This window comes from Ambystoma mexicanum, chromosome 3p, assembly GCF_040938575.1.
Source record: "Ambystoma mexicanum isolate Mex_15411 chromosome 3p, UKY_AmexF1_1, whole genome shotgun sequence".
NCBI classification, from domain to species: domain Eukaryota; kingdom Metazoa; phylum Chordata; class Amphibia; order Caudata; family Ambystomatidae; genus Ambystoma; species Ambystoma mexicanum.
In genome coordinates this window covers 847896802-847922836 of record NC_090925.1, presented here as the reverse complement: position 1 = coordinate 847922836, position 26035 = coordinate 847896802, and the positions used below count along the sequence as shown (strand labels likewise).

At 46.0% G+C, this 26035-nt stretch overlaps 1 pseudogene; it reads left to right on the top strand.

The window, feature by feature from the left end:
- The first annotated feature begins 5993 nt into the window (after positions 1-5993).
- Positions 5994-26035, top strand: part of LOC138579625 (zymogen granule membrane protein 16-like) — a 94850-nt pseudogene continuing 74808 nt past the window's right edge.

Sequence of the window (26035 nt, the reverse complement as noted above, 5' to 3'; positions counted from 1 at the left end):
TAGTGCTTTCGAGGCCATCGCTCCTTTGACTGAGTGAGCCCCGAATCTTGTCATGTCTACGCATGCTAAATTCATAATGTTTCTGACCCACCGTGCTATGGTGGCTGTTGCTACACCTCTGTGTGGCTTTCTGCGCGCAATTCATAACTGAGTCGTCCTTGCCGGTCTTAGTTTGGCTGTTTTATTTTCGTATTCCTTTATACATGCCGCAACGCACCATTTCGGGTGCACATGCATGTACTGGTATGTGATGGTACTAGAATCAGTTTTAGTTCTACTGGCTAAGCTGAACATCATGCCTTCCGGTCCGTACGTTCTTCTATTCACTTCTAAGACTCTCACGTCTCTCCTGCATGACACCAAGCATAGTAGCATGGCTAGTTTTTCGGACAGCTGTCCTAGAGACAGATACTTGTTGTCGGGCCAGTCCGCAAATAGTTTCAATACTACTGCTACGTCCCATAAAGATTCATATCTTGGCTGCAGAGGTTTCCTGAATCTTATTCCTATTAGTAGCCGTATTACTGCTACGTTCTCTCCCACCGGTACTCCTTCCACGGGTAGGTGACCTGCTGAGATCGCAGATCTGTATACCCCTATTGTTCTGTATGCTTTGCCGTCCTGGAGGAGTTCCGCTAGGAAATTCAAGATCTCAACTAGAGGGGCAGAAACGGGATGAATATTTCTCCTTCTGCACCATGTCGATCACTTGTTCCAAGCTGCGTCGTAGCTCCTTCGAGTTGATGGAGCCCATGACTCTGCGATGAGACTTGCAGCTTGTGACGAAATGCCCGGGAGATTCCAGCGTCTCCTGCTATCCTGCACGCCATCAATGGCAGTGTCCCCTTCACTCTCAGAGGGTGAGATGACCCAGTTCGGTCTGTGAGGAGGCGTTCTCCTTGGGGCAATATTCTCAGGAAATCTACCGATAGTTCCATGAGTGCTGGGAACCATACTTGGGATTTCCAGATCGGAGCCACCACTATCAGGTTCGCTGTCTCTCTGCGTACCTTTGCTAGTACTCGGTTCATCAATATGAATGGGGGAAAAGCGTAAAGTGTCTGCTCCCTCCAATCTTGTAGGAAAGCGTCCACTCCGGCTGCCGCTGGGTCCAATCTCCAACTGAAGAACCTCTCTTTCTGAGCGTTCAGCCTGGACGCAAACAGATCTGTGTATATTGGCCCCCAGATCTTTTCCAGTTTCTGAAAAATCATCCGGTCCAGCATCCAGTCGGTGGAGTCTGAGAGCTGTCTGGAGTTCCAGTCCGCTACTACATTCAATGAACCTGGTAAGTATTCGGCTACCACCGAGATCCCTGATTCTAGGCAGGAATGCCAGAAATCCTTGGCTATTTCCGCCAGCAATTTGGACCTTGTTCCTCCTAAATGGTTGATGTATTTGACTGCCGAAATGTTGTCCATTTTTAGCAGAATACAGGAGTTCACTTTCCCTTTCGTAAATGCCCTGATCGCAAAGGATCTGGCTAGTAACTCTAGGCAGTTTATGTGTAATTGGAGTTCCGATGCGCTCCATCTCCCTCCTGTCTGGAGATCCCCGCACCGGGCTCCCCAGCCTGCTCTGCTGGCATCTGATTCTATTATCAGGTCTGGGCGGTCGCCGAAGATGGCTCTGCCGTTCCAGGCCTCCATGTTCGCTAACTACCATTCCAACTCTGTCCTGGACTCTTGATCTAAGAGTACCAGCTGGCGGTAGTGTAGGCCTTGTTGAAGATGCCGTATCTTCAGCCTCTGAAGGGCTCGGTAGTGTAATGGCCCTGGGAAGATTGCTTGTATTGATGCCGCTAGCAAGCCTACTACTCTAGCTATGGTGCAGAGTGATATACTCGTTTTGCTGAGACATGCTCTTATTTCTCTCTTTATGTCTCTGATCTTTTTGTTTGGGAGTTCCAATGTCGCTGACCTGGTGTTTATAACAAACCCCAGGAATTCTATCCTCCTCGCCGGATTCATCTCCGACTTCTCCCAGTTCACTAGGAAACCTAACGAGGTTAAGAGGTGTACTACCCAGTCGGTCTGGTAGACTAGGGTCTCTCTGCTGTCGGCCATCAGTGGGATGTCATCTAGATATATAATCATGCAAATTCCTTTCCCTCTGATCGCTGCGGCTACCGGCTTCATCACTTTCGTGAATGCCCACGGCGCCGAGGAGAGCCCGAATGGCATCGTTGCGAACTGCCATAATTGCCCGTCCCAGTCGAATGCTAGGAATGGACGGAAATCCCTCTGTACAGGAATCGTAAGATAGGTGTCTTTCAAGTCTATTCTCGCCAGCCAGTCGTTCTGTCTGAGCGTATCTCTGAGCTGGTGGATTCCTTCCATTTTGAAGTGGTTGTAGGCCACCCAGCTGTTCATGTGTCTTAGATTTATCACTGGTCTCACTTTGTCTTTTCGGTGAACCAGGAACATGTTGCTCACAAATCTTGGCAGCGCTATGCATGGTTCGATCGCCCGTTTTTCTGCTAGGCTTCGCAATTCTGTGTCTAGCAGCTCTTTCTCGGTCAGCGTCGTGACTACGGGGCGTGACGCTTGGTCCTGAACGGGGGTTTCTGTGAATTCTATACACATGCCTTTCACTGTTTGAAGGACCCAAGCGTCGCTGGAAAGCGCGTGCCAGTTTTCCCAGAATATACCTGTCCTCCCCCCTACTGGCGGATATGTAAAATTTCTCACCTGTGGGTAAGTTTTGTCCTCTTCCCTGTCCTCTGCCTCGTCTTCCTCTAGGGAAGCGGCCTCTTGGGGAAAAAAGGTATCAGGCTGCCTGGATTCCCAGTATTGGTTTCTGTTGTTCTGAGGCCTTCTGGATGCTTGGTATCGACCAGTTGAGCGACCTCTGTAGCGACCGGTCCCGCCAAAAACTCTCAGTGGGAAAATCTTCTTCATCGAAGCCTGTGCTTTCTCCAGGGAGGTGTAGGTCCCTACGAACCTCCCCATCTCCATACCAAAAGTCTCTCCAAACAACAGGCCCTGCGCTGCCTCGCTGGCTTCATATGACGACAGATCTCCTAGTTTCCGGTCGATTTTCAAAAGGAGGCCTCTCCTGCGCTCTGATGAAATCGCGCAGTTTCGTTTCCTAGTATACATACGGCCCGTTGGGCCCAGTTCGCTAGCACTCCTGGGTCTACCTCCTCGCCTGTATCTCTGGCTCGTTCGGCTAGGTCCATTATTTTAGCTAGCGGACCTGCTAGGTCGAGGAGTTTTTCTTGGCAGTTTCTCCAGGAGCGGCTATGCCGTTCCTCGGGTCTCTGTTCGATTTGGAGACGAACAACAACATTTTAGGGTCCAATTCCGGGGCTTCCGTGATTTTGCCCGGCAGGTCTGGTCTTGGACATTCAGCCCTCAGTCTTTGTCTGACCTCTTTTTCGAGAGCTTTCCTCAATCTCTGCGTCGTGTATTTCGCCAATCTCGGCGATGGAACCCACTCCGAGGATCTCGGATTTCTGATTTCTTCCGGTTGTAACATGTCCGCCGTTTCGTCCTCTTCTAGGTGGTGGAGTTTTCGATGCCTTTTCTTAGGCGGAGGTTGGCTCCCCTCATCCCCTTCATTATCTGCATCCGCTTGAGTGGATGTGGGGGATATCGGCGGTTCCTCGTCTGGGAAGCCTTCTGGGGGTTCCTCCTCTGTACAACCCATATTGTCTTCCCCTGGGTAGGGGGTCCGGAGGCTCGGCACCTGGGAATCTTTCATGAACGCTTCCTTTAGTCTGAGGAACGCGTCCGTAGCCTCTGGGGCTCCTGTACTCGCCCCTGTCGGTTGGCCGGGGGGGGTCAGAAGAGTCTTTGCTCTTCCGGGCCATGTTACACCCCTTAGGGTCGTTAAACGTTGCCCTTGTGGACGCGCGTTCTTCCTGCTTGGTGCGTTCTTCCTTCTGGCTCAGGAATAGCTCTATGGTATCTAGCCTTTCTTGTAAAGGCCGCACTCCTTGGGCCACTGCCTCTGTCAGTGAATCTCCCAGCACTTCTTTGAAGCTATAGGCTAGGTCTTCTTCGTAGACCGTCTCCTGCTCCTCTTCGCTCCACTCGAAGTTCGACATTGTGCTGGCCGGTGCCTGAATCAATACCTATCTAGGTGTAGTGGCGCGTCCACAGATTCACTTTGCTCGAGGCTGCACCTTCCTTATAGAATATGTATGTTTGCAGGATATACCTTTCCGATTTGACTGGTAATACTCTATAATCGCGCGGCTCCGCTGTCTAAAGTCACGCCCCCGCGCAGGAGGCGTTCGCTATTGGCGCATTCGCTGCGCGTGGTCGCCTCTGCTCGGCTCGTGGGAAGTCTCCCACCTGCGTAGAACTCCACCCTTCCAAGGGTTGGGGCTGCGAACTTGCGCTCTGCTAGGGGGTACGGCAGGCTGTTGAGGTGTCGTGTATTACGACACGGGGCCTCCAAATCCCTTTTAAACACTAAAACACTAACGCTCGCGCGCTCTACTATACATGTTTATTCTATCATTGTCCACGGTGTACAATTCCATATACGTTAATGACATAAAACACGTTCTGTTAAGCGAATATTACGGAGCTAAGATAAAGAGGTGCTTATCTTGTGGAGAGCAGGAAAAGAAGAGAAGGACAGAGGAACAGGAAGGACTAGGTCACATGGCCAGAGACTAGGAGACTACAGGATTGATGGGATTTGAAGTTTGTTGAAAAAAAAAAAAATTAAATTGAAAGTTTACTAAGTTATATTTGTTGAAACTGCTGGAGAGTAGAGAATAAAGAAGATGAAAGCTTAATGCTCGCCTCTGTCTTGACATAGAATAGGCCGCATACCGCCGGCGGCAAAAGCAGACACGTCATGACGCACACCCAAACGTAATTCTTTCCCGACAAGCCTTTCAGCGTCTTCGCGCTTCCTAGTTTCCCAGTTATTCCAACCTTCGAGGGATAGCATGGAAGAGGCCCTCGAGTGGTACATTTTGGGAATAATCTTACACGCTATGCACAAAACGTAACGTCCTCGTTAATGTCAATTGAAGCTCTTTCTGCCCCTCTTCAAAGAGTGCCAACGCGCATATCTCTCAACCATTTATGTCGCAAATGTGGGTGAAAACACCCGGTTTTATTTTTGGCGGGTGAGAGGCCCATTGAAACGAATGGGCGTGCAGGAGGCTTGGCGGGTGAGTCAGCTGTTTACAAAGCGGGTGACACCTGCCAAAAGTGTGTGATTTGAGAGCTATGCAAAGGCCTTAATGGAGTCTCACTCCTGGCCAGCATCAATGATCCTTAAGGCTAAATTGAGTCTCACTCTCTCTGGCCAGTCTCAATTACCCAAATATACCTAGTATAGTGTCATTCCCAGCCAGCCGTAATGGCCCTACATTCTTTATGGTGTCTCACCCCAAAACAGCCTCTATGACCCCATCCAGTTTGACGACGTTAAATCTTTAAAGAAAACGATTTTCTGTTAAAACATTACGTTTTGTTTCAAGCTTTTTTGTGGCCTCCTCGGCTTCAATGGCTCTGGTTTGCTTACACTGTTACAACTTTCCATAGATCTGCACTTATTTTTCCACTTATTCCATTCCCACCCATTTCAGTGCTATTTGAATGCCTGTGAAAACTGACTAATGTTCCCTGCGCTTGCCAATAAAAATTGATTTGAAACGCGGCCACTCTACACGTCTGCAATAGTCCCTGCAGTGGGCCTACTAGTGGGGTAATCGCGGAGGAGACAGTCAGTGCTTTACATTGGCAAATGCTGTGCGCAGTTTCCTTGACTGCTTCGTGTTGCTGTTCCCAGATGGCCTGTCTGCGGCCTACTCTGTGATTTACCCTTTGCGTTCCGTTTAGTGATGGTTGTACGGCCTGCGAGTGTCTATCATGTGTGTACCTATGCATGTTTCTTGGTGGCTGTGTCTTCATGTGCTGCTTCATCATGGTTGACTGTTTGCACTGTTCTGTCGCAGCTGCTGTGTAACTGCTCTGCGACAGCCTGTTTACCTTTGGCCTATCTCTTTGCGGTTTCATAAAGCAGCACTGTGATTTTCTGTAGCTCTCAAACCTAACACTGCCTCCCCCTCTTCTCTGCTGCAGGATGGTGCATCGCACGTTACTGGCGCTGCTCTGCGCCTGTGTCTGCGTCAATGCAGGTAGGATCCTTTATGAGGAATTCATAACACGAGGAATTTATAACTTGCGGAATTTAGTTGCTAAAAATCATTTTTAGCACATTATTAACATGCAAAATTATGGGGAATTAAAGCGTGTCAAACGTTGCAGAATTCATATAGGGCAGCATGAGAGGGAATTCATACCAACCTTAAGCCTGATCTTTGAATCTACATCCGAGAAGCCTGCAGAGTTTAGCACAACCAGAATAACATAACAGAATCATGGGGTAATCCTAATTTACAGAACGAGGCCTACTTCAATGAAGGGAATTCATGGTCTGTGAGCTATCAGGAATTCGCAATTGGTAATATCCTCTGGCAGGGTAGGTATGTTCCCTGGCACTGATGATACTGATCTTCTAAATCGTCTGGCACAATGTCCTAAATCCCTGGATAAAGATGGCACACTTATTGTATGGGCTGGTATCCTCTGTCATTGGTGGATTATTTCTACTGGTTTTGATGGGTGATATTCTCTAGCACAGATCATCTTTTTCTCCTGACACAACAAATGGGAAATATTCTCTGGCACTATACTGCACTATGTTGAAATGTAAGGAAGTGCTTTATTTTCTCGCCCCCATGGAGTGTATCGTTTGGCAATAATGGGCTATATCCTCTGGCACTCATGAGTATTATCTTCCAAAATGTATAGCTAAAATCCTCTTGGTCTCCATTTAGTCAATCAAGGTCAGTCTAAATAGCCTATCACTAAATGGTTTGGCATTAATGGATATATATTCCGGTACTGATGGGATATACCTTCCAGCACTGATGTGGGGTATCATCTAACACGGATGGTCTACCTCTTATCGCACAAATATATGATATCCTCTTGCTGATGGGTATTATTCTTTGACACTGGTTTGCTTTATTCTCAGAAATTGATGTGGTATTTCCTCAGGCACATATAGTCTTCTGCACTTAGGAGTCATATTTTCTGTCACTAGAGTGCTAGATCCTTTGGCTCCTGTGGTTTGTCCTCTGGCGCTTATTTACTATATCCATTGGCAATGATAGCGCATCAGTGACAGGATTACCCATGTCCTCTGTCAAAAACAGAGGGCATTCGGCCACCTTTAGCCAGTATTCCTTGACATTGCTTGAGCATGTATGCAGGGGGGTCCTTGGGAAAGAACCTCTGACACAAAGATGGACTGGCACTTGTTAACATTCACAGTTTCATCCAAGTATGGCGCATGCTAACATTCATAATCCCATCTAGATGCGAGACAGGCCAAAGGTAAGAATTCCATCTAAGTGTGGCACATGCTAACATTCACATTTCTATCCAAGTTCTATCAAGTGTGGTACATGATAACTTTCCTAATTCCATCTAAGTGAGGCAGATGCCGATATTCACAAACCTATCAAGATGCGACACTGGATAGCGTCCACAATTCCCTCCAGGTGTGACACTTGTTAACATTGACTAGTATGTTAGGATGCAATGCAAGGCAACATTTCCAAAACTGTTATGGATAAATTCAGGCTAGTGGTCACAAATCTTTCTAAGTATGCATGGTCCGAGTTTATGGCAGTCTATGTTATGGAAAGGTAAGGTAGAGTGGCGGGTCTTTCTGGAGTAGAGTAATTGCTCTACACCCCACCCATGCCACGCTTACAGTTTTTGTTGGTGTCTGTTTACTGCTGGCTTCACTGGCTTCCTCTGCGGACACCTGCAGCCACTTTGTGGAGCCGCCTCTGTTGGAGCTGCCCTTTGCCTTGGGGCCCTAAGCTGCAGGGGCTGCCGGGCAGGGGTCTGCCCTGGGAAGGTGGCTTTAAGAGTATAGAATGAGCCAATTGGGGTGAGGGTTGGGCAGGGAGGTGAGAGGAGGGAGGGAAAGGGAAACAGAGGTAAAGGGATGCGCAGGAGACCACGGAGGGGGGTGGGGGGGGTCAAAGGCCACAATGGAGGCGCTGTGAACGGAGATGAGATTTCAAAACAATGCCGTGCTCACCTGCTACGCCAAGCAGCAATTAGGCGTGCAGGGAGCATTTGTGGACTGCAGCCAACGGATGGCTGCTGATAGCCAATCACACAACGGGGACGGGCAGGGAAGCGGGAGGAGGGAGGGAAGAGGAAACAGAGGCAAAGGGACGCGTGGGAGACCACGGAGGAGACAGGGGGGTCAAAGGCCACAATGCACAAAGGTGCAAATAATACGTTAAGTAATTCTTCGTCTATAAAATCAACCCTACTAGTTACAAGTAAATAAATTTAAACTATATTAAGAATCTTAAAACCGTAATTGATAAAGCGGTTGAAAAACACAAATTGTGGTGAGTCAAAAAAAATAATCTGCTCCATATGGCCAGGATTATGTACACATCTTCTAAAGAACAGGATACGAGGACCCCGGAGGACTGCACAGAAAATAAAAAGGTGTTTAAAAACAGCAGGAACAATTCAAAAAACGACATATGGAGTAGGAAAGGCTTCTTTATTTCTCAAATTTAAAATGTCATGGGTTCGATTAAATGAAATCTAAATCTCATGAACTGAGGCCTCCATTTTGTATTGGGGAAATTTACTTAGATACAATGAACAACCCTACTTCTCGTGCTCCTGTGCTAGGAAGCTACATAACGTGTACTTTGATATTAATGAAGCATAGCAATCACTAACAGAATCTCCTTTAAGGTGTTACATAAAACAATACAACACGTAAGAGCGCCAGGGGACCACTCCGGTGGTGATAGTGCGCGGTAAAAATATCCTTTAACATTAACATTAACATACCCGGGCAGGAAATGCAACCCATACAAGTGATTGTCAGAAAACACACCGCAGCAATAGTTGAGAGCAGAGCATAAACTGGCACTAGCAGTCGTCCCGATAATCTTTGTGTTGTCTCACGTGTGTGGACGTCTTTCTCTCACTGTGTACTCAGGTACCCCTCGATCTTCCTCCTACTCCCACGAGTGCGGCGGTGGTGGTGGAAAGCGCTTTTCCTACTCCTGGAACCAGCTAGATGGACCGCTGACGGCCCTGAGGATCCCGACAAACAGACGCTACATTGTGGGGTGAGTTCAGTGGAGCCTCATGCCAGGATTGCACTGGAGGTCAATGCTGGGGTTTCCGTGCCCTGTGAACCCTCAACTTGCTTTGCAGTGTCAACCATTCTTTATGGATGGCCACGTACACATCTGTTGCAGAGCCCTGACATTCCTCACTTATGGCTAATGCATGCATCGCTCTCGTCCCACCACTTCTTTTAATTCATTGATGTTTAGCAATGTTTATTTCTACATGAAAGTGCAGGGATGAGTCGATGATGTCTAATTAAACATGAACAATTCCTGTTATCAAAGATATCCAGTAAGCCCATGTTAGTACAATGCGAAAACAAGTAAGTGCAAACGTGCAATTTGACATCACACTATACAAGTTTCCTCACAAACCAGATCATTCATTTAACACAGGGTTTTGTACTAATAAGAATGTGTGTATAGCGCTTCATGCAGATTCTTCCCGTTTTTAAATTCTGCAATAACAAGTGTTAGGATTTCACAATTTAAGGGTGCTCAATTTATCGACGAAGTGCTGAGTTGGGATTTAAACTTGCAGTATGCAGGCCTCCCTGTGTCAGAGGAGAAAAGTTAACTCTTTAGATCTCTCACTGAAGGAGGATTGAAGAGACCTCTACCTTCCTGCCACAACACACACCACAAACATACATGATGCGGCAGGGAGGGGGAGATGGGCACATAAACCGCAAAGTAGGGGCAGGAGGCAAGAGGGCCCTGCGCAATGGCAATCATCTGAAAGCCACTCACAGACCAGACCATCAACAGCTGAGTTGAGACTCATATCAGCCTTTAACAGAAGGATTGTGTTTGGTTTAAAACCCACCAAATGAAGAAAGAGTTGAACCAAGCACATAGATTTCTCTGTAAGCGCGTGAAAGTATAGGGAGAACAAAACAAGTGGGACACATGTCTGCAGGAAGCAAGGATAAGATATGATAGGTCTGTAGTCTATTTTAGTTCGGTCGGGGTAGAATTTCCCTGAAGCAATTACGTACAGTAACTTATAGTTATGTGGGTTCCCTAAATCCTGGAACCCCCTCTGTGGATGTCACTGGTGGATGTTGGCTCTTCTGGACTATGATCACTTGCCTTTCAGATGCTAGTTTATCCCGGGTCGGTTTTCAGGCTGCAGTTACTATACAAGCGTCCTAGATAATGACGATGTTGTTGAGCTATGACACCTGCTCCCAGCTCGGATTCCTCTTGAGTTATTGCCTGCAGAGATGCCTCTTGACCCCACCGTAGGCTCCTTTCTGATTTGATGATGGGAGTCTTTTGAGTCAGGTGTTCCATGAACCCACCAGCTTCTGGTTTCCAGGAACACTTTTTCAGTTGGGTTTTGCACTTGGTGCCCTGTAATCAGATATTCCAAAGAATTTCCCCAGTTGGGAATCTGAATGAGCCATCGTGCCTTGACACCACAAGCCTTCTCCCTGGCTTAAGTACAAGGCAGCATTTCCTTCATCACCTTGGTGGATTTGTTCCTCCCCAACGGAATCTAAAAGTGTTTTGCGATTCTCTTCCCTCCCGTACAAGTATTGCCGTTGGTTGGCTTGCCAGTCCCAGCAGATTCAGGACTATGGCTCCCAGCTAGCCTACTTACCATTTCTTAGTCTCTTCTCTTAAGAGATTTTTATTTATTTTCCTTGGTGTGCTTGTCAGTCCCACTAGACTCTGAACTATGGTTCTGGTTTAGCCTGTCTCCATTCTTACCATTCAACTTCTATTGGGTCTTTGGGCTGTGACTCTACTAGTCTTTGCACCTAGTTCAACACAGCTACAGGTTCACTAGCCCGACACCTGGGACGCAACCCAGCCCTGGGCCCACAGGTCTCCTCGTCAACTTCTCAACTGATTCTGGCCTTTCACCCCTCTTGGCTTGGCTAATGCTGGATTCTCCAACAGAGCCTTCCTATCTGCTGGCCCCTTCTTCTACTTTGACCTTTCTCTGTCTGTGATGATCATTTTCTGCCTCCTTCTCTTGTTCTCCTCCAACCTTTTCATCTGTTCCTCCACACCTTCCCTATTTATTGAATTTATTTTTACATTTGTATAGCACGCTAAGTCCTGAGGCATCGAGGCACTGGTAAATGTTGGGTTGCAAAAGACCGTGCAGGCATAGAATACTAATCACAGTGTGGCCAATTCAGAAGCTGATTACAGTTAAGAGAAAAGCAGTGTTTTTAGCGTTTTCCGTAATGTCCAGTATAAATGTTCAGACATCCGTGAGTTTGGGATAAGGTTCCAATGTTTGGCTGCCATGGCAGGGAAACTTGATCCACCAGGTTTAGTCCGTTTAAATGTAGGCTGGGAGATGCGGCAGGCATACGCTGCCCTATTGGGTGTGGTCGATGACGATTTGGTGAATATTTGAGATGTGTAGGGAGATAGGTAGGGAGGTGCATCATTGGACAGGCATTTCTGTGTAATGGACAGTGTCTTGAAGATAATTCGTTCGCGGACTGCGAGCCAGTGGACATCTTTTCTTGCTGCAGAGATGTGTTCATTTTTAGGGATATTGAGTGTGGCACTGATAGCATTGTTCTTGATACCTTGCCTTTTTCTAAAATTCTGCTGAGATGTGCCAATTAAAAGGGCGTTGCTATAGTCAAGCCTTGATCCTATAGTAGCTTGGCCTATGGTGGGACAGCTGTCAGGGGAGAGGAAAGGTCTGGAGGCGTTGATTAATTTAGTGGAATAGGCTGTGGACAAGGCAATGACATTAACTTGTCGTGCAAGAGATAGAGTAGCGTACAGGTATACTTCCAGTGTTTTCACATAGAGTGAGACAGGGATCTGGAAGCCATTGATGGAGAAGGAGGAGTATTGGGGGGTCACATTTTTGGATCACAGACAGGGGTCCAACCAGAAATAGCTCTGTTTTGTTATCGGCCAAGCAAAGCCGATGTGGGGCCATCCAAGCCTGGATGGTCAGGTAAACAGAGTTTGGAGTGGTGGATGCATCAAGGTAGCTGCCAGTGAGGGGGCCAGGGAGAGTAAGATTTGTGTGTCATCCACATAGTTTGTATATGATATTCTGATAGAGTCCAAGAGGGTGAAAAGGGGTATTGTGAATATGTCATACAAAGTAGGGGATACACAGGAGCCTTGAGGCACTCCGCAAGTGATAGGCGTTGACAGGGCACTGGCGTTCTCAGCAAAGACTCTGATTTTTCTATCTCCTGAAAGGAGGCAATCCAAGCTATGGCTTGAGGGGAGAAATTGGATGCTGTGGAGAGGTGCCGTCCTAGTATTTGATGGTTTACCAAGTTGAATGCTGTGGATAGGTCGAGGAGGAGTCGCAGGGTGGGTTTGCCTTTGTCTCTGATTTCGTCGATCTCTATCTTTAAGTCGAGTAATGCTGACTCAGTGCTGTGGCCGGATTGGAAGCCGGATTGACGCATTCCTAAAATGTGATTAAGTGTCATTGGATTTGCAGATAAGCAGCTCTATCTATGATTTTTAACAGGAATGGGACTGTGGAGATGGGGTGGTAATTAGTGGGGATGGCAGGATCTAATGTAGGTTTCTTGATGAGGGGGAGCACCCAAGCTTCCTTGAGCCTGGTGGAAACGGTACCAGTGGAGAAGGAGGCATTGATAAGGGGGGGCAAGTGGGTCTACACAGTCTTTGACCAAGCTGGCAGGGCATGCGTTCCTTTAACAGCGGGAGGGTTTGAGTCCTTTGAGGATGGTTTTGACATCCTCCTCAGTGATATCAGTGAAGTAGAACAGGGGAACATTTTGTGCTTGGATAGGTGTAAGGGGTGCTGTTGTCTGCAGCACTTGCCGGGGGTCAATCATGGATTGTTTCTTGTTGATTTTCCAGTATAGGGTGTCAATTTTAGCAAGCATGGCATTTGGGAATTTTGAACACAATGCGTCATCTTTTGTTATGGTGACTGGTTGGGAGGTAGGGGTCTCTAATTCTCTGAGGATAGAGAATATTTCACGGGTGTTAAATTTGGAGTTGGTAATGCAAGCATTGTAGTTGGAGGCTGTGGCTAAGAGGATGGCTATCTTGTACTGTTCAGCTGCTAAGATGAATAAGGTTGGCGCATATGAGTACATTTTTTCCAAATCTTTTACCAATTTATAGTGCATCTGTGTAGCAGCCACACAGTCTTGGGAAAAGACTCATGCTGACAACCCCGCATACTCATTTCAAATCGCTTAACACTTGTGTTTTTTTTCAAAATATACAAGCAGTCGCCAAGGGAGTGCCTCTTTTTTGGCCACAACGCTTTTTCTTTTCTAAGGTGAATATTAGTTTATTCTCAGTGATTTGTGATTTTTTTTCCAGTTGGATTCAGCTGATCGCTTGTTGGATCTAAGAGTCTGGAGTTCAGGGCTGAACCACAGGATTCCGTGCGCTGATGATTTACGTTTACATGGCTCGAGAGGGGCTATAGTGTTGATATCGTCTGTGAGGGTTTTAGCATATAGTTCAGAAAGTGTATTGGGGTCTGCCAAAAATGGGGGCTTAGGTAAAAGGGAGATGAGCATAAGGGAGAGGCACTCTTTGGTCAGAGATCTGGAGCTCTGTGTGAGAGTGGAGGGCAACAAGCTGGTGGTTGGTGTAGAGTGCATTGTAGGGGAGATGGAGAATTGCATTTCATTGTGGTAAGACCAGGGCCTGGGCTATTGGAATGGATAGACACTTGGCAGATGAGGACAACTATCCAGTCCAAGATACGGCCTGTGTTATGAGTGGGGGTATTGATACATTGGGTGAAGCCTAGAGCGTTGAGTGATTTGGAAGAGAGGTTGCAGCTAGGACATGGGGGTCATTATATCCAAGGTTGAAGTCACCTAGAAGGATGGTTTTGGGAGATGGTTTGATACTGGTACTCATGGTGTGTAAAAGGTTCTCCTTAAATAGGGTGGCTGGTAGATAGTGTGCAAGGAGATGGTGTCTCAGTCGGAGAGAGATGGTTTGGTGGACAAAATGTCACTGTTGTTAGGCAAGGTGGAGTTGAGCACTCTGATGTGAAGGGAGTCCCTTGTGATGAGTGCTACCCCTCTTCCTTTTGCATTAGGTCTGTCTGCGCAGAAAATAGTGTAACCAGCAGGCAAAGCGTTGGAGAGTACTGTGCCAGATGCTGGGTGCAGCCATGTTGCAGTAGTTGATAGGATGTCAAGGTTTAATGTGGTGATCAGATCGTTAATGTCAAGGGCATGAGCAGGAATGGATCTTGTGTTGATGAGAGCACATTCTAAAGGCTGAGAGGGTGCCAATCCATTTGAGTGGCATGACTGGATCTTAGGGAGGTAGCGCTGTTGGGAAGTGGGCATGTGGGGCTCCTTGGGGTGGTGTGTAGTTGACTGCCTAGGTTTAAGTGCAGCAGTTGTTTGCATGCTAAAACACTGATTTCTCTTGGCTGTGGGTTGAGGATGCGAGCGGGGCATTCTAGGTGAGGCCTGTGAGTAAATATGGCAAGTTGTGTCAGGGATAGGTAGGGTGGGTGGCGGGGGTATTTGAGTGGCGGTGTTTCGGCTGTTGGGGGGCAGGAGTGTGATGATCCACAGGCAGGTCTTCATGCTCGGAAACAGGGCTGTGGTGCAAGGTCAGGTGTCTGAGGTGTGGTAGGAAGGAGGTTGGTTTAGGTAATGGGAGGTGCTTGGGGGTGTGAATGGTGTGCAGCAGCCGGCCTACAGCTGGCGTGTTATATGACTCAATGGGTTGATTGTGCTTACTATGGACTGAAGTTATGTTTACTTTGGCAAACTTAAGTGGTTGTGGGAAGGGTGTGGGGGCGGTAGGCATTGTGTGGCAGAAGGAATATGCAAGGCGCTACTTCGTAAACAAGAAGAGAGCAAATTACCTTCTTTCAGGCTTTGTACGGCGTAAATGGTGGGGCTGCTGCAGTTGACCTCTAGCGGAGGGTGTAGGGGGTCAACAGTGGCATAGTTGTGAGCCTGGAGCCAGGCTCGGCCAGGACAGACCAAGACAGGCGATGAGACCCTTAGAAGTGGCCCTTGGGAATGGCCCGGCTGCACCTCCAGGAACAGGGGTGGCCTCTTTATGAGTTTAGCGGTCAGCCAATCATCTTGCTCGGCACCAGAGGCCTGTTCCTGGGCTCTCTGGGTGTTTGGAGTGTGTCGGACGAAGATGCAGTGGCCATTTGGAAAGGTCTCGTAGTTCGTGGATCTGCATAGGCATCAATGGAGGTGGTGGGGGCATTTGCAGGACATCAGCTTGATGCAGCTCTCCTGAGCTGCTTGCAGCCAAGACAGGTGATGAGACCCTTATAAGTGGCCCTTGGGAATGGCCCGGCTGTGCCTTCTGGCACAGCGGTGGCTTCTCCATAAGTTTGGCACCATAGGCCTGTTCTTGGGCTCCCTGGGTGCTGAGTGTGTGCTGGATGAAGATGCAGTGGCCATTTTGGAAAGGCCTTGTAGTTTTGGCTCTGCATAGACATCAATGGAGGTGGTGGGTGCATCTGCAGGAGATCAGCTTGATGCAGCTCTCCTGAGCTGCTTGCATCCAAGACAGGCGATGAGACCCTTAGAAGTGGCCCTCGGAAATGGCCCGACTGCGTCTCCTGGCATAGGGGTGGCTTCTCCATAAGTTTAGAGATCAGCCAATCAGGTTGCTCGGCACCAGAGGCCTGTTCCTGGGCTCTCTGGGTGCTGAGTGTGTCAGACAAAGATGCAGTGGCCATTTTGCAAAGGCCTCGTAGTTTGTGGCTCTGCATAGGCATCAATGGAGATGGTGGGGGGATTTGCTGGAGATCAGCTTGATGCAGCTCTCCTGAGCTGTGTGCATCCAAGGCAGGCGATAAGAACCTTAGAAGTGGCCCTTGGTAACGGCACAGCTTATACTTCATATTCCTCCTTTCATATCTCTCCTCCTTTTTCCTCCTTCAACACCTTCCTTTTTCATCCACTGTCAGTCTTCTTTGCTTTCTCCATACACCCCCATACTACCAATCTGTACCTAAACCTCTTCCTTTTAGGCTTATTCTGGCTCCTTTTTATATACAGGCTTGAGTGAGATAATCAGGAATTCAGTGAGGACACCTGCGCAAAATTAGCAGCCTTCACCATGGACATAGGCTCCCTCATCCCACCAATGTGAGGTTTCTTGTAAATTAATTAATGATGGTTATCCAGGGACTCCGTGGGACGAGTCTCAAGGTGATCTGCCATTGAAAAATAAGATGGCCCTGTGCTAATAACCACTTGATTCTGCACTGGAGCCCTGCAGCCCATTTGTTCTTTTCTGCCTCCTCCAAACTGCTGCTCGTAAGTATCTCTGGTTCCCTTTGTTTACACTGCCACAGCGCATCTCTGCTATGGTCACACTTGCAGTACTACCCGGGGACCACACTAGGGGACATGTATTTCTTCCCATGTTCTTCACAAACAACAGTGCGACTCACAAACTGCTACAGTGGAGTAGATTTGCTGTTGCCTGAACTACCAGTGGGCATCCTTTATGTACCTTCTACTGGGTTGGCATCATAGACAGGGTGACTTCCCTCTGCCACAAGAATCCTTCTGGCACAATTTCACATCTTGAAGAGTGGTACTTCATCATGTACCCAACTCCCTTTCCATTTGGCTCCCCCCCAAGATTGCTTGGGAAGGGCTATTTGCTTCAACCTTTTGGCCTCATATAGCAGGTTTTGTGATAGGAAACGTTCTGCAGGACCACAAAATCTATTGCCCAGGTTAAAACTGTTACTTTAAGTTCTTTAGATAATTGTTCCAGCTGATCCTTAAGAAATCTGTAGTGAATCTCCAAGCCTGTGTGCAGGCCCCGTCTATCCACTGAGGAAGAATGGGATGTTAGTTGATAACCCCAGCTGTTCTGGCAACTCTACTATCACCACTTCCTTCACGGACATTGGTTGACCCTACACCACAATAGCCAATCTGGCTTTGGGGTACACTTCCTGGCCTCTGTGGATTCAGGTGATCTGCACCGCCTGGTCAGGCATTACTTACGAGCACAACGCAAAGTCATGTTTTACAGCAGTTTGGTGGCTCCCTGATTCTAGGAGGGCCTGAACATTATGTCATTCTAGAGCAAGTGGGATGTGATAGTCCCCAAATCCATCTCTATGAGCTAATGTTGCCATTCTGTGTTCAGTTTTCTTCTCCTGCCTTTGGGCTGTTTTGGGCCACCAGTCCAGTTCTATCTGTAGGCCAGGATGTGAGGACATATATCTCGTGTCTGTAGGCATTTTCCTGATGTGCCCAGGTCAGACCCAATCTATTTGGTTTTGCTTCTTGGGATGCCATACTCCCCTCTCAGCCTCCTTCAGGTAGTCTGGTATGGCCCTTTCTGTGAGTCACCGGCAACCCTCAGTCAGGTTGCGAGGAAGGGCTTAAATCCTTTCCCATAGGTCAGGGTTGGAACTCCTTCCCACCGTGGATGGTTATTATTATTTCATCGACCGTAAGGGAAAGAGTACAGAGGTCCTGGGTCTTGGTGTATATGCTTGTTGGTTTCTACTGGCCTTCATGATGGTGTCTTCCATGGTGGGCTAATACAGTTGTTGCGCTATTCTTAGTAGGTACCCGGCAGGCAGTTTCATTTTTACTTGTTCCAGATTCAGGCCTTTCAAACGGGTTATGGTCTTTCCAACGAAAACTTTCCAACGAAAATTATCCATTGAAATGTTTTGCATCTAATGCATTTATTTGTATTTTGGGGGGGGGTGTTTGGCAGGGGGGGTTCTCCCACCAAACCCACGTTTTTTTACCCTTAGTAACCGACCCTAACGAAAATTAACGCTTTACCCTACCCATATATGCATTCGATGCATATATTTTCAACAAATACATTTCGTTGGAAAAGGTTTAGTTGGAAACCTTTCCGATGGAAAGACCAGATAGCCTTTCATCATTTGTTGACTCAGTCCTTAATTCGATATGGGAACTGCGAGGAGTTATCTGAAGGTGTAAGTTGGAGCCCCCATAGTTTTGGTCTAGAACATTATTGCTCTAGCCCTAGTCTCTAAAATACCCAACTTCAGATCATTTCAAGGGGTTTCCTCATTGGGGTTCAGGACCTGATACATAGCTTGGAGTTCATCTGACAGCAAATGGGTGATGCATTTTTCCTAATGTCTCCGATCCCACCCTACTATTTTGGCTATGAATTAAAAACAATAAAAATGCCCCGTAGCCTTCCGCTTCTAAGTATTTATGTCCTGAGACTAATTCTTACAGTATTTTATCCTAGTGGGTGTGACCCTTATTTTCCTGCAGTCTTGCCTAAAGGTTTTCTGAGATGGAGAACCCTTCTCACATGATTTACTTGTTGAAGTCAGCTCAGAGATTTTTTGATAGGGCTGATCTGATTAAAGGAGGAGTCTTGAAGTGTAACTCCAGGTGCCTGAGGATCCTGTGGGCTCCCCATGGTGTCCCATTTGGGTTCCTGCTGTCCTTTCTGTTTGTGGGCTGGACCTTTTAAGTCAAGCCCTGTGGTCACACTGCTGACACCATCTGTCACGGAATTTATAAACAAAAAATGTGTGGATCCGCACATCTTAATCAAAAAGCCTTCTTGAACAAGTAAATAAAGACAATTATTGGTACTAACTCTAGAAGGGGCCACAACGCTAGGCCCAACAAAAGCTAAAGAAGGTGTCTTATTGTACATGTATGGAAACAGTGTTGCACACGCCTCGAGTTATAGAGACTAACGTTCTTGTGAAGGTGTGCTTCACAAAATCAAATATCAATGTACTGATATGTTTTCCATACATGTATATATAAGTATTTGATTATTGTACACGATTGTTCAATTATATGCAATGCAAAGTGTATATTGATCATTTTGTAGTTTGCTGAAGTATGTAGACACACTGTGTTGGGATGAATGTCAATATTCCTCCTTAAGGTTTCTATTAGCTAGGATTCCCATATTTTCTTCTCTATGGATCCTTTCTAGCCTGTCTTATTTCCTGTCTTTCAACTTCTCCTAGGTCTTCAGGCCTTGGCCCTACCAGTCTTTGGGCCAAGGTCGACCTCAAGCCTCTTTACTTCACTAGCTCTGAAACCCTGGCTGCACCCTAGCTCTGGCTGCCTGATCTCGCTGTCTGACTTTCCGCACCACTTCCAGGACCTGGCCCTCTTAGTTTGGCCAATGGTGGTTTCTTCAACAGGAATCTCCTCTCCGCTAAAACCTAAAACGTGAAATGAATGTGTCCGGACAATCCAGCAAAGTTTTCTTGGACCATTGCTACAGTGCGACCGCACCGCCGCAACAACATGATACTGGATGTATTGAAGATAGCTCTGAAGTAGTCGCAGATCAATTCACACAATCTACACCTGCCAAAAAATTGGCACCAAAAAAGCTGTCGACATTGTTGTGTTCTCCCATCAATGTTGAGGTAGCAGATGTTGAAATGACAGAGAATGAACCAGCAGCAGCATTCACCGACGCATCAGAACTTGATAGCAGCGATATTTCTTTTAAATGTGGTGATATGTCCTCAACGTCACAGGCCGAAACAACTTTGACGCAGGATGACAGTCAAATAAAAAAAAGGGCAAATACATAGTATTCGATAGTTGTTTAATGGATATTATAAGTATGCTGAAATGTGGGCATTCCGTCAGAGGGAAAGTATGTGGGAAGCCATTGATTCATGTGACTCATCAAAAACAAGGCAGTAGCGTCACAATACATGCCGGCTGTAGATTACATCATACGTTCTCATGGTCTGCACAACCGATGCTGGGGAAACTGCCAGCAGGCAATCTACTGTGTGCAGCTGCATCACTTTTTAGTGGCTCCAGTTTTAGAAAGTTAGAGTCTTTCTTTCAGTTTGTGGGACTCCATTTCATTTAAAAAACGCAGTACTACAAATACCAACATGATTATCTGTTTCCGGCCATTAGTGATGCTTGGGAAATTGAACAATTGTCTCTAGCAAGTACATTCGAAGGCAGACGATTCAGGCTAGCTGGCAATGGACAGTGCAACAGCCCTGGATTTTCTGCCAAGTACTGTACCCACCACTTTCAGAACATGGATAGTAAGAAAATTGTGAGTTCGGTGGTCGTGCAGGTAACACAATGTACATCCTCAGTGGCCATGGAGAAACTAGGATTTATAAAATCAGTGGGATATCTACAATCTAGGGGAATGCACATCGACCTCATAGCCATGGACAGACACGTTTCAATTGCCAAGACAATGAGAGAGCAGTTCCCACATATTAAACATCAATTTGACGTATGGCATCTTGCTAAATCAATCAATAAGAAAATCTCGGCTGCAGGGAAAAAAAAAGGTTTGGAAAGTATTTCAGAGTGGTCCCAGTCTATCAGCAACCATCTTTGGTGGAGCTCCAAAACTTGTGAAGGGTCAGTGGAAATACTACTTGAAAAATGGCGGTCACTGATGCACCACTGTACCAACCTGCACCGCTGGTCAGAAAACCTACATTTCCACCAATGTGAACATGGCCCTTTATCCCCAGTGGAGGCACAAAGCCATTGAGAAGATTGTTTTCGATAAAACTCTATCAAGAGATTTGAGGGGACTGACAGAATTCTGTCACACAGGAGGTTTGGAGGTGTTCCACAATATGTGCCTAAAGTACAGGCCAAAACGCTTGCATTTCAGCATACAGGGCATGAGACATAGGACTCTACTTGCCGTCTTGGCCCATAACGAGAATCTCAGCCGTGAACAATCTAGGACTACGGGTAATGTAAGGATGCCTCGCTACACTAAGGCCTTTTAAAAAAGAAGTAAGCAGTGGGTGATCAAAGCAGTCTATGAGGAAATGGAGTTCGACTTTGTCAAAAGCCTTATTGTTGCTGTATTAGAGAAGCACAGATATGGAATTTTGAACGTTTCTGTGCAGAGCACTGATCCATTGCCACCCAACATTGCCACTGTGCCATGTCCACCCAAAGGAGAGCTGGTTGTGAAGAACAAATCCCGGTTTAAATAATTGTAATACGATTGTCTTTTTGTAAATAATTTTTATTGTACAGTGTGCATACAAAGTACGCTAACCCTAACCCCTACCTTCACCATCCTAGGTGCCGAACTACCTTGTTGTCATCTTTGAATTCTCTCTCTATTCACCTCATATTGCTGACCTTGTCTATATGTGTATGTATATATTTTTGTTGATGTAAGTAATTTTCACAATCTCTTATAAATGCTGGGCACTGTTAACCGAGGGGAGGCTTGTGTATTGCAAATAATAAAACAGACAAACAATAAATCTCACTTTCAACTCAACTCCTCGGGTACTTTATACTTTCCCTGTCCTTCCCCAAAAAATTAAAAGTCTCAATAGTTATGGTTCTTTGGGGCTTCAAAGCTCACAGACGAGGACAAAATTGGGGCCTTAGAACGCGCCAAGCGAGCCGTTGCAGATGGGAGAGAAGCCAATTCGCATTTGCACATTGAGGCGCACTACATAGATGGATTCGAAACTTCAAGTTCTCACAGATGGCTTTACTACGGGATGTTGCAAAGAAAGAATGTATGCTCATTTCTAGTGAAGGTCAGCGGCTTTGATTTTCAGCTTGCGCCCTGAAGAGGCCCACAACTCGCACTGGCAGTGTAAGGTTCTATTGTTTTTTGACCTTGAGAGACAGGGACCATGCAGAAAGAACTTCATTTGAAGGGGGGCTTGGGGGGTCCAATAACGTTTGAGACGATAAGGCAGAAAATTCTTAAACTAGACCAAGTTTCATGTTAGTTCAGTATACAAAAAATCGTTGTCAAGAGCACAGTGGGATTTACGGACTGCATTACGCAGACACACAATTAAAATTGCAAATATAATGTAAGTAACTCTTTAGATGCTTTTTATACCGGAATGAAGAATTAATGAATGGATGCATGAATAAATGAATGAATGAAGAGCTTTGAAAAGGTTTGTGGGATCGTCCTTGTAGCGGGCACATGGGCATGCAGGTCCACATTCCACACGCATGTAGACAAAAATCGTTTCTCGTTGTGTACCAACCTCGATTTATTTTGTTAGTTTTCGCATTGATTTTGGAGCCGAACATACTCCATTGCACTATCCTTGAAAGCAAATAGTTTCAGCTTGGCCATAATAAATAAAATGAATAATAATAATAAAGATCGGCTGGCGAGACTAATTATAAATTTTATGTTTTCAAAATAGGTACATCCTTCCCTTTTGCCCCTGCCACCAGTTTCAGACACCGGCAGGTGGATTTTTTAACCGCCAGCTGCAGCTTAATGTAAACAACTGCACCATTCTGATGATCTTATGGGACGATTGCCAAGGGCCCATATGCCCTTACACGGTACTAGCGGCTAGAAGCAACATATCAACCTTTACGCTGGCCTAGTGCCTACTTGATGGAACAGCCTTGCAGTTCAACGTACGACAAAAGTGCTTCTTTGAACGAAAACCAACAGCCTGTGTACCATAAAGGAACAGCGCGTGACTCACGATAAAATTTTATGGATTTGCGGATAGAGATAAAAGAAAATAAATGACTTTCGGAGTTCATATGGCAATTGCAGAATATTCTATAAACATTTAATGTCAAATAAATGTACTTTACCAAATTTACTGTGTTGCTGTTTGATTTTAAAGTACAGTTTCATATTCCAAATTGTGGCGCGCTGTGTTGTGAGCTTATCTGTGTTGGTTTCCGGGTTCTATGTGAAGTCGCGTAGAAGACGACTGGGCGCGTTTGCCTACGCAGCACAGTAACGTCACGGAGAGAGGCGGGGAATATGAATGTTTTGATAATGTCAGGCTCAGGGGCGGGGGATATGATTTAGTGCCGCAAAAGCAGGTCAGCCAGGGCGATGGGGGAAATGATAGGATTATCACAAAATGGCAGCTCCCTGGTGCCTGTTTTCGCGTGCGTTTAATGGACGAAAACTCGGGTAAGGTCTATAGGAAATGTTTCTAATATCGAGCGACTTAGGCTTAAAAACACATGGCCGACCCGTAGGGGCAATAACATTTTTTGACCGAACCATTCCTTTAAAAGTATGGGTGTGGGGCACCATTATGATCAAAACCACTGGACTGCTGAGATCTATCAGGAGAGAGTTAGACATAGCAGAAGCGAAGCTTGAACTACTTGAGTTTGAATATACCACCACGCATAGTAAAGAATCCCTCTCCGATATACATACAACACTAGGTGAATTCAATAAACTTGCTGATCGGGAGATACAGTACATAGCCACCTCAGCCCGGGTTCGAAGATATGGGGAAAGCAACAAGGCCGGGAAATTCCTGGCTCAGATGCTCTAAGCCGAGAGCCACCACAGCCCCATCACCAAAATACAGACACCCAATAGGAAAATGGTAAATCGAGATCAAGATATTAATGATACGTTTGCCAAATTCATTATATTCCAACTGAGACATTAAATCAAAGGAGGGTGCTCCCCAAATTACTTTATTATTTCTGCAACATCCCTAATTGGCCAGGTAGAGCATTTTTTGCAAAACTTAAGACATTAACTTCCTCCTTTGTGTGGGGTGGCAAAACAGCCAGGTTGAAATGGTCCAAAATAACAGAGCCTTTTTCAAAGGGTGGGATCGCAGCACCTGATTTTGAATTATATTATTTAGTATCACAGGCACACTTTGAGAGACACTGGTTCGACCCAGATGATACAGCCACGCACATCCCCCTGGAAAAATATGCAGCATCCCCGACTGATTTGCCCCCAAATGCAAGGACTCCTGCGAATATGACCCCGTAAGCACCACCACGCGTGCGTGGTTTAAGATATATAAAATAATTGGTCTCATGACCCTGAATGACCCAGAGATACCATTATGGAACTTTCCTGGCATATCACCCACATTTGACAAGGCATTACAGAGGGCATGGGATCCAAATAAACAGTTTAAGATGCGTGATATGTTTCCAGACCGCAAGTTCTGTGAACTGAGTGACTTCACCGAGGCAGTGGGTGGGGGACACCTAAAACAATTCCAATTCTATAGAATGAAAACCGTTTTTACCGCCAAGTGGCCCACATTCCCGAAAGAACCTCCTACGCATAAATGTATCAGCGCAATGATAGGGACGGGTGGACACAGGAAAGGAGTCTCTGTACTTTATAACTTGGTCCAAGCACCCTCCAAAACATGTAATAACATCAAAGAGGCCTGGGAACGGGATTTGGGAGTGGAACTAGGCAAAGCTAGCTGGTCGAGATACTGTCAACTCACTAAGAATGTCTCCATGAACTCAGGGCTGAGACTGATCCAATTTAAGGTACTCAACCAACTTCACTACACCACCCACACCCTCCCAGCTGAAATACCTTTTTCGGGTTATCGGCAAGGTGGCTGAGACCACCAGATGGCTGTTTAACGTTGCTTGTGTCGTTGCAAAACAAAGCATTCTGAAATGTTGGAAATCCGTAGAGGCCCCAAAAAGGGAAGACTTTTTGAAAGATTTATCGATGATAAACGAATGTGAGGAACAATTTATTATAACTGTACCGTCGCGGTACCGACATAAGGATATTTGGTCACTCTTCCGACTTTACCTATGTAACATGCTCCCTGAAGACGACAGCAACACACTGTCGCCATCCTAATCGACTGTGAACAAAATGGAATGTACAAATAGATGTATGTGCACTACCTGTTATTGTAATTTACCAACTGTTTGGAGCTCTGATCTGATGTAACTCTCTCTGAAAAATAAAAGTAAAGAAAAAAAGAAAATTTCCCTTTCCAATTTTCACAAAGAAAACAGCACCAATGTAATCCTGGATAAGTTTGACAAAGTTCAAATAAAAGTACCACAACAACTGTGCTCTGCAGCGTCTTTGCTATAACTTGTCAGGATGCTTCTTCTAAGGGTGTTGCTGTCCTCATGCCAACTCCCTTCTGCTAGTGGTACTGTGAAAGCAGGCTCCTTTTCTTCAAAGAGTACTACTGCTTCGACCACTTTCAATGTAATACTCTTCTGATAATTTTATAAACAGTTCTATTATCTCTGCTGCAACTTGATACTTCAAGAAGTTATTAAGCAACTTACAGATAAGACTCTTCAAGCTCCACAGGTAGGCAAGGCACGCTTCCTTCCTAAGCCATAAGAAAGGGGCAGCCTATTTGCCTTTAATGTCTCTCTTACCTCTACCACTAGAATCTGTCTTGGCTTCTCAACTGCTTTCTCTCAGCTTCAACAGTCTCAGCTAAACAGATTGTTGATTGGTTCTTTTAACAAGCACCCAACTCCCATCCCCAGCTTTATATACGCCTTCTTGATTCCAGCAGTTACCCCAAAGCCTTATTACCACTCTTCCAGCCGTGGGTAACCTTGTCACTTCACAACAGGGGGTACATAGTTAAATTAGGCTTGCTCGAAATGCGATTGCTGAATTATAAGGGTTTTGTTGCATTAAATCTGATCACCTTAACTCTCTCTTAACCAAGGTTTTTTTCACTGAACATATATAAATAATTGATTATGGAAATGAATGGTTGTGAGTGAAATAGATTCCTACAGGCAGGTAAAGTCTGGTTTGCTGTTAAATTGTTTTTGTGCCTATAACATTGTGGCGACCTCCCTAGCATAAAGCTGGAGACCACCTTTGTTTAGATTGACTTTACTTCTTTTAAATACATTTGAGTTTGCTTAAGAAACTGCTTGTTCCTTTCCCAGAATTGTTGGGTGGGACTTTACGAGTAGAGACATGAGATTAGTGATGCCACACTAGTGGAACCTATACATTAATGCAAAAATATTTCCATACATGTCAGTGGTCTGTATACACTTCATTATCCTTCCGTTTATTTTTTGTCCTGTGTATGTGTTAAGATGACATTTGGCACTAATATTACAAAGAAATTGGAGAACTGGGGCACAAATCACACCATACGGAACCATGTGCAGCACATACTGCTTATGATGCACC